At 41.2% G+C, this 6,046-nt stretch overlaps 1 pseudogene; it reads right to left on the reverse strand.

Moving 5' to 3' along the window:
- Positions 1 to 1,382: 1,382 nt before the first annotated feature.
- Positions 1,383 to 2,129, reverse strand: LOC102440455 (annotated as a pseudogene).
- Between the last annotated feature and the right edge of the window lie 3,917 nt (positions 2,130 to 6,046).

The raw sequence follows: 6,046 nt of genomic DNA on the forward strand, positions 1-6,046 counted from the left end.
AGGTAACTGGGTAGGCTGAGCCACTGGGCCCTATAGGACACCTAGCACACAAAGCCACTCTACCAACACAGGGAAGCATAAAAAATGTGGAGACAAAGAAACAGGTCAGAAATGACAGAAATGGAGGAAAACAAACGACTGGATATAGAGTTCAAAACCATGGTTATAAGGTTTTTCAAGAATTTTCTAGAAACCGCCAATAAATTTAGTGAGACCCTCGAGGATATGAAAAAAGACCAACTAGAAATTAAGCATACACTGACTGAAATAAAGAATAATATACAGAGATCCAACAGCAGACAAGAGGATCCCAAGAATCAAGTCAAAGATTTGAAATACAAAGAAACAAAAAATACCCAACCGGAAAAGCAAAAAGAAAAAAGAATCCAAAAATATGAAGATAGTGTAAGGAGCCTCTGGGACAACTTCAAGCATACCAACATCCGAATTATAGGGGTGCCAGAAGAAGAGAGAGGGCAAGATATTGAAAACCTATTTGAAGAAATAATGATAGAAAACTTCCCCTACCTGGTGAAAGAAATAGACTTACAAGTCCAGGAAGCACAGAGAACCCCAAACAAAAGGAATCCAAAGAGGACCACACCAAGACACATCATAATTAAAATGCCAAGAGCAAAAGACAAAGAGAGAATCTTAAAAGCAGCAAGAGAAAAAAAGTCAGTTACCTACAAGGGAGTACCCATACGACTGTCAGCTGATTTCTCAACAGATACCATGCAGGCCAGAAGAGAGTGGCAAGAAATATTCAAAGTGATGAATAGCAAGAACCTACAACCAAGATTACTTTATCCAGCAAAGCTATCATTCAGAATTGAAGGTCAGATAAAATGCTTCACAGATAAGAAAAAGCTAAAGGAGTTCATCCCCACCAAACCAGCATTATATGAAATGCTGAAAGGTATTCTTTAAGAAGAGGAAGAAGAAAAAGGAATTCTTACCATTTGCCACAGCATAGATGGAACTGGAGAGCATTATGCTAAGTGAAATAAGCCAGTCAGAGAAGGATAAATACCACATGATCTCACTCATTTGTGGAATATAATGAACAACATAAACTGATGAACAAGGACTGATCCAGAGACGGAGAGGCATTGATTGGACTGTTGGGCCTTGGAGGGAAGGTAGGGGAGGGTGGGGGTAAGGGGGAAAGATCAACCAAAGGACTTATATGCAAGCATATAGGCCTAACCAATGGACATGGACAACAGGGGGGTGAGGGCATGAGCAGGGGGGGTAGGGGGTAACGTGGGGATAAGGACACATATGTAATATCTTAATAAAAAATATATTTTAAAAAATGATGGTTAATCCTCAAATGGTGTTTGTTACAGTTAACATCTCTGTTACATGCGTGCATTGAATTACTTGTTATCCAAGGGTAGCAGCTGTTCCTTACCATTTATCATCAAGGACTTTAACTGGACGTCTTCTTCAACTTCTACTCTTTCTTAACCATTTTTGACAATTCTCTTTGTAGTGATTTTTCTTCCATTATCAATTTTGGTAGAATTCGATACGGGCTTGAAGTTGCCCATCCCACTACTATCAAATGACATGGAAGGAAATGAAGTGAGACCCCCATGACCTATTGACTTGAAGGAAGTAAATCCTGTATCAAAAGAGGGAAACCCTCCGCTGAAAGCCGTGAACCTTGTGAAGTCAGAGAAGAATGAGCTGGTGCCCCAGTTCCTGCTCCCACACAGACCCTGCCGAGTCCCAAAGAAGTCATCAAATGGGTCTTTAAAGAAGTCGAATGAAAATGAGTCCCTTCCACCATAAAATTCCCTGAACACGTCATCTGGTGTCTGAAATGTGAATCCGAACTCGATTGGGTTGTCAATGTGACTTCCACCTCCACCTCCACCTCCACCTGCACCATTTAATCATTCTTTGCCATATCTGTCATAGATGTCCCGTTTTTTGTTTTTCGTTTTACCATTGGAGAGCACCTCTTATGCCTCAGCTATTTGTTTGAATTTCCTCTCTGCTTCTTTATTCTCAGGATTTTTATCTGGGTGCCACTTCAACGCCAGTTTCTGGTACGCCTTTTTAATGTCCTCGGTGGAAGTATGTCTCTGCACACCTAGAACTTCATTGTAATCCGCCATGTTTTACAGGCAGTTGCAACGAGTCCCACAGCAAGCGGAGCCGGTGGTGGGCAGGCAGCGGGATGGCAGCCCGGTCTCCTCAGCTTCTTAGCGGCAGCACTGGTGAGGGCAGCGGCTCCTCGTGCTTTTCCTGGCTTATGTTTTTTAAAAATTTATTTACTTATGTTTTTTAATCTTCATCTGAAGGTTTGTTTTTATTGACTTTAGAGAGAGGGAGAGAGAAAAACACAAACAAAAACACTGATGTGAGAGAGAAAAACATCAATTGGTTGCCTCACATATGCCCCCCAACTGGGGACCAAACCTGAAGTCTAGATACGTGCCCTGACCAGGAATCCAACCCATGATCTTTCCATGTATGGGACACCACTGCAACCAAATGAGCCATGCTGGCCAGCATGGAGGCTTATGCTATTTTATAATCAGTGAGGAAAACAAAGGATCAAATATTAAATGTCACAATGTAAACTATCCAGTATCTCATCAGTTTTAGTAGCATTTAATTGTTGAGCCTGTAAAAAATTCAATGTCTATTTGATAAGCTGATTGTAATGATAGACTCATACATTAGACATAGAAAAGTACTACATGATCAATTTCTCAATGAGGTAAAAATTTAATCTATTTTCCTTACACCATTGTTTAGTCTTAATATTATTAGACTTTCAAAATGTCCTTGGGAGATTTCATTGCAGATCTCACTGTAATAATCTATTTAAATAAAATAAATCTTACTTTTGTGCACTGCTTATCATTATGTTCCAAGATTATTTAGTAATTTATCCCTATAATTTTACTCTACCTAATGTTTAAAATCTCACTTTTCTAAGTGAAATCAATAACAAGCATAGGCTGGGATCTCAAAATTCCATGAAGGAAATATGCATATGTATAAACAAAAGCATTCCTTCCAGGTTTTCTTTAATGAGGAATATAAAACTAAATATGGACACATAATCAATATAGGACTATAAGATAAAGGTTTCTTTGAAAATGTTTGTGGTCAGTTTTTATACTGTATTAGTATTAGTCAGAGAAACAGATCCAATAGAAGATTATCTATCTATCTGTCTGTCTATCTATCTATCTATCTATCTATCTATCTATAAAATAAGGAATTGGCTCTTATGATTATGCAGGCTGACAAGTGCCAAAATGTACAGTCAGCAAACTTGAGACCCAGGAGAGCTGATGGTTTAGGTCCAATCTAAAGGCCAATAGGCTCAAGATCCAAGAAGTTCAAATTGAAGGCAGGGGAAAAAAACAGTGTCCCCACTTGAAGGCAGTTAGGAGGGAGGAGTTCCTTCTGATTCCGAGGAGGGTCAGAATTTGTGTTTTATTCAGGCCTTCAACTGATTAGATGAGCTCACCCATAGTAGGGAGGATAATCTACTCAGTTTACTGTTTCAAATATTAATCTCATGGAAAAATATCCTCACAGGCATACACAAAATAATATTTAAGTAAATATTTGGGTACATCCTGGCCCAGTCAAGTTGACATATAAAATTATCCATCACAGTAATATTCATAATAAATGCAGAGTCAACAATAAAAATCCTAGTGTCATAATCTATGAAAACTCTGTTTTGACTTTCAGTTCCCTTCATCATTTAAAAGTGTTACAGAACTAATAGTTACACAACTAATGTTAGACTATAAGTTATGACTCAGTTGTAGTTGAGCATCTATTACAGTGGGGCCTTGACTTACGAGTGCCTCGACTAACGAGTTTTTCGAGGTATGAGCCATATCTCGGCTGATTTTTTGCTTTGAGTTGCAAGCTAAAATTCGGGTTACAAGCCAGCTTCAGATACCCCACCGCTAGTTGGCTCAGCAAACGTCACAGTGAATGCCACAACATCAGCCCAGCATCACATGTCTCACTCATTCACTTTTTGATTTGACATACGAGTAATTTGAGTTAAGAGCTCCGTCACGGAACAAATTAAACTCGTAAGTCAAGGCCCCACTGTATATGAGTTTGGAGCTCCTATTCTTTCTGCAGGTTACGACCAATTGCCCTTTCTGTCTTTATTAACTTCCATGTTGTATTACATCTCTCCAGCCCATAGCAAAGCCTCGTGTGCTTCTAGGTCACCATGCAGTAAACAATAAGTTTCCTAAAGTTTCTTTATGGAAGAGGACTCCACTTCATTGACCTTTAAGACACTAGTGTGTAATATACAAGGAAGTCTAGGTGGCTATCACTTACTGATAACTTTCTACCCTGGTGGCATCAAAAACAGGCTAATGATGAGAAAAGCTAGAGCTGGGGAAGCATCTTCCCAGCTAATGGGGCAGCTACAGAGGACAGACAGAAATGGTGGAGAACTAAAGCCTGAGGTCCTGGATCAGATCCAGGCCTGCAGACACTGCCCAGGAGGTGGAACTCATTACACACTGAGGTTCACCCTGCAAGCACAGGCCACTGGGAACTCTACGGTGTGGAACTTGCATAGGGCTCTAATGAGTCCAGGGTGCAGAGTCTACCCCTGCCTTTCTTTGCAGAGAGAAGGTGGCCCTGCAGTGCTGTGGATTTACTGCTGGTACAGAAGTACACAGATATTTGGGCGGTAGTCGCTGACTCCAGTATAAGGAGGGAATCCCCTGTATTTGATCTAGAAACACTGTACCCATTGGTGGCATCTCTTTTGCCAGTGATACCAGCACCGACTGATTAATGGATCAGCCTCAGCTCATGGCCCATGTCTTGTTGATTCAGGACTTATGGTCATGATTATTAGTCTGGTGATACCTCAGAGTCACCTTCTTTTCTGATCCTGTGACCTTGTATCTTAGATTGTGGGTGATTCAGGCATCCAGGTGTCCTATAAAGAGGGACAGAGCCTGATGTTGTAATCCTAAGAAGGCTTGGGCTGAAGTCTTGAGAATCCAGGACAGTTAGCTCACCTATACTCACCTGCCCACAGGAGACAAAGAGCCACCCAGAAGAAGAGCCTGGTGAACATTTCAGGTCCAGGGCAGAATCTCATGTCTTCCTATTCTGTTTTGAGGAAATAGACACAGTGATGTCACTGTCCTTGACAAATGCCTGAGCTGTAGAGCTACCCTGCCACACCCCTTCCTCACAGGAACAAATCAATGATCCTCTCAGTTACAGGAACCACCTGATGTCCAGGAAATTTTCAAGACTTCAAGGTCAGGGTCATTGGAATCAAGTTTTATTTTACATGGCCTCAAATTCATCAACTCATAGGAACCCTGCCATCTGTGCTCAGGTCCCTGTGTGCATATCAGGGGTAAGTGCTCTCCCTTGGTTTCAGTGGAGGCCATGGAAGACTGGACCACCTATGTCCTTGTGACTGTGCTCTTTGTGAAAAAGATGAGGCTTATTAGGGATGTGGATGGGTTATGCAGCCAGAGGTACATGTGTCTTATGCCTTCAGGAATGTCTTGCACCCACCAAATGGAAGAATATTGATTGACCATAAATGTGTTACAGTGCCAAGCTTACAACTAGTGAATATCATTATGAGGTGCTATTTCTTATACAGGTTATAACTTAGTGTGAGGTGACCCCATTTCTGTGACTGCATACCTTGATGTCATCATGATGGGCAACTATAATCACACAACAGTGAGAAAGGACTCGGAGTCAGAAATCAGAGGGGAGGAGAAAGTTGGGTCATCACATGAAAAGGCTTGCAGCTTGGGACCTGGCAAACCCAAGAAGGGCCTTTACATTTTATCCAGGACTAAACTGGTCCCAGGGGAACATGAGCCACACATCAAAGGAGCCCACTTCCTGAATCTGTATCAGTGCAAAACAAAGAGTTTTTCAGCTAGGGCTCACATTGTTTGGGTTAGAGTGCATGGAATCCCAGAAATCTGAGGACTATTCTCATAATAATGTATCAACTACCCATAATGTTAGTATTCTTAATAATACCCCG

The sequence above is a fragment of the Myotis lucifugus genome, unplaced genomic scaffold (assembly GCF_000147115.1).
Source record: "Myotis lucifugus unplaced genomic scaffold, Myoluc2.0 scaffold_13, whole genome shotgun sequence".
Classification (NCBI taxonomy): domain Eukaryota; kingdom Metazoa; phylum Chordata; class Mammalia; order Chiroptera; family Vespertilionidae; genus Myotis; species Myotis lucifugus.